We start from the raw sequence: 3668 nt of genomic DNA, 5'->3' as shown, positions 1-3668 counted from the left end.
AAAATTTGGAGTCATTATTTATAGGTTATTATGCTATTATTTTAGTTGAGATCAAATTGGTCTGTACGTGGAACCTGAACCAAAATGACTACGACATCCTTGATTGTTAATATCTTAAGTGTAATTTTTGCTGACTCATCCCGCAGGCCGGATTGGACCCTTTGGTGGGCTGCATTTGGCCCCCGGGCCGCATGTTTGACACCCCTGATCTAAAATGTTTAATACTTGATGATCCATTAATCCTATCAGTATGTGTAAATAATTGAAGTAAAATGCAGATTCTCAGCTTTAAATCATATTCAGATATGACCCATTTGGACATCCAGGCCCTCCATATTGAGCATGAAAACACTATCATCTTCTACAACATTGATTCACCAGAAGCAGCAGAAGGGCAAAAGCTCGCTTGATCTTGATTTTCAGTATGAATACAGACCGTGAAAGCGGGACCTCACAATCCTTCTGACTTTATGAGTTTTAAGCTTTAAGCCATGGAGTTTAATCAATAACAGTGGATGGAGACACTTGTTTTTACATTCAGTTATTAATATCTTTGATGAAAAAGGCAGTTTTTCTTCTGTTTTTTTATGTGTCTGATACTTAATTTACCTTTGAATTTGAAGTTTTCATAAACATCTACATGATCAGTGAATTAAATAAAGGAAAATAGATTATTTACATTGAAAAATGCTAAATACAGAGGAAAATATGATCATAAATGGTGATAAATCACTTACAATGGTTAAATAGAGAGAAAAATTCATTTGGGAAATGCCACAAAAGTAGCACTGGGTCTAAATGGGCTAAGAATGAATCATGAAAATCTGACAGCCCAAATCACATCGAAACTGATTATTTAAATTGTGATTTGTAGGATGTTTCCACATGTGCTCTAAAATGAGAAGCAGGTGCGAGTCTGTGTCAAATTGGAACTTCTGCAATTTACTGTCGAGGTCGACGTTCGTCTCATTTCTGCACTGGAGGGAGTCACTTCCTCTGCAAAAAGCCATGATTTAAAACATAGCTGCCATTTTCCTCCTCATCCTTGTTATTTTCTGTTCAACATCAACTGGAAATGAAACAGTAAAGACTGGCCTCAGCAGCACCTCACTCTGTACAACAGCATGCTGTGTACCACATCTTTACTATTGTTCTTTTATGCATGTGGGTCATTCCTGGTCTGTAACTAGATCACACCTGAATCTGATATTAGGCATGTTTAGAAAAAAAAAAAAAGAAAAAAAAGTGAATGGTAAAATCGGAGCAATTAATCAGAGGCAACTGCTAATGCTTGTGAACTGAATAGACCCTATGTATCAGCTCTGTGGCGAACTGGTGACCTGTAGAAGGTGAACTCTACCTCTTGCTGATGCCAGTAGTAATCAGATTTAGTTCCCCGGTCCTGCAACTATAAACTCATTTAGATAATGATTGGACGGGTAACACCAAACCTATAAGTTCAGTCAGATATTTCCAATATTCATGAAGTTCTTTCATTTACTAGGAATCTTGGGTGCTGTAAAGAGGAGGGGGGGTAAACATGACAAATTCATGGGGCCCAGCATTTGTGGGGGGCCCATAGAGCAGTGGAGGGGGTCCAGTGGATACAGCTTGAAAGTTGTAAAAATATTGTGTAAGATCCATTGTATGATGGAGAAATAGAAGTTGGGAGTCGGACATTGAAAGCATGTTAAGTTTCAGTTTTGTTTCATGTCAGCATAAGTTACGTTAGTTATGGACCGCACCCCCATGTATATATAACCCACACACACACTCCAACAGATCGACGAGATACGGAATTTTAAGAAGGGTCCTCAATGTTTACCTTTCATAGGGCCCACAATTGCTAACAGCGCCCCTGCTAGGAATTATTGCAAGATTGTGAAATCTTTTTATTGTATCCGTTCATTGAAGGGAACATTTTGTGCCAAAACTGAGTGTTTTTGAGACATCAGGCTCATAAGAATGGACAGACATAAGATGACACTGACTCTGACCTTCTACCTCTTTCATTTCATCCTTGTATACATGTGAATGTGCCAAAGTTGGTGACATTCTGTCTACTGCCGTTAAATACAATGGGAACAACAGGCAGACACTCATTCACAAAGAGACCATGGATGCATCTAATAATAAAAGTAACTACTTTATTGTACACTACAGTAACAGAATTTATTATACTTTACATAAAACCTGTATTTTCATGAATTTTAAGAATAGTTAAACTTTACCAAAGACAAAGACAAATTCTGTCAAAAGTGCTAGTTGATTGTAGTTTACAGTCTTGGGCCAAAATGTGAAATTCTGAGAATTAACGAGAGAATGGGTTTTATTCGAAAGGAATGTTTGTCTCAGATTCACCAGATCTGCCTCAGAACAGTGTCTGCACATTGCAATACATTCACTTTACAGGTTCTATGTAGTGGAACATTTATAAATCCATTGTATAAATGTACATAAACCAATATATATGTGTAATGACGCCATCATATATACTGAAAATGTGAGCCAAACAGCACTGTTGTAATTTGTTTTCTGATTCTATTAAAGTATGTAAGTGTAATCAGTTCAATATATTCATTCATTCATTCATTTTCTGAACCCGCTTTATCCTCACTAGGGTCACGGGGGTTGCTTGGAGCCTATTCCAGCTGCATAGGGGCGAAGGCGGGGTACACCCTGGACAAGTCGCCAGTTCATCACAGGGCTGAACATATAGAGACAAACAATCACTCCCACATTCACACCTATGGGCAATTTAGATTAACCAATTAACCTATCAGTGCATGTCTTTGGATGGTGGGAGGAAGCCGGAGTACCCAGAGAGAACCCACGCAGACACGGGCAGAACATGCAAACTCCACACAGAAAGGTCCCAACCCCCGTCGACTGGTATTGGAATCGAACCCAGGACCTTCTTGCTGTGAGGTACGAGTGCTAACCACTGCACCACCATGTCGCCGTTCAATATATATTATTATAAAATTACACAAAATTGGGTTAAATTGTTGTTTTCATTCATAGTTTATGCATACCTGGTGTCTTCCTTATTGTACAGTCTGTTTGGGGTGTTAGTCCTCCAGCCACACCCATTTCTTCTTCATGTGTCCCCCCCGTAGTGTTCATGTATAAATTCCCTGTGTGCCCGTAGCTCTCCCCTTTTTCATATTGTCTCTGGCGAGAGGTCAGTATCCATATCGTCACATCCCCTGTATTTGTACATTTATTTGCTAATATTTCTTATTATTTATGTCATCCATGTTTATTAAGTTGTGTTTACTTTGATATTGAACTTGGTTTTGTTGTCTGTCCCGCATGGTGTTAACATGATATTTTCATCATTATAGATCTGGGTACAGGGCACGATTTAGCCTCCCAGCAAACTGTTTTATAATCTTGTTATCCAGGGTAAATAAATGGAGACTGCCTCCACATGAATCACTGTGTCTTGGGTTTATGCTCGTCCAACAACACAACACAGAGGGAATAGTCTGGTCACATAAGTTTAGCACAGTTACATTTACCCATTTATGCATTTGGCAGACGCTTTTTTCCAAAGCAACTTAGAGGGGAAAAACCAAAGATAAAAGAAAAATAAAATAAAAGATTAAAGACATAAAACAGCTGTACAACTACAGGGCCATTCCACTGAATGGGTGCCATTTCCG

Source organism: Sphaeramia orbicularis, chromosome 14 (assembly GCF_902148855.1).
Source record: "Sphaeramia orbicularis chromosome 14, fSphaOr1.1, whole genome shotgun sequence".
In the NCBI taxonomy this organism is placed as follows: domain Eukaryota; kingdom Metazoa; phylum Chordata; class Actinopteri; order Kurtiformes; family Apogonidae; genus Sphaeramia; species Sphaeramia orbicularis.
The sequence above is the reverse complement of the archived record's forward strand: the minus strand, read 5'-3'. Positions refer to the sequence as shown.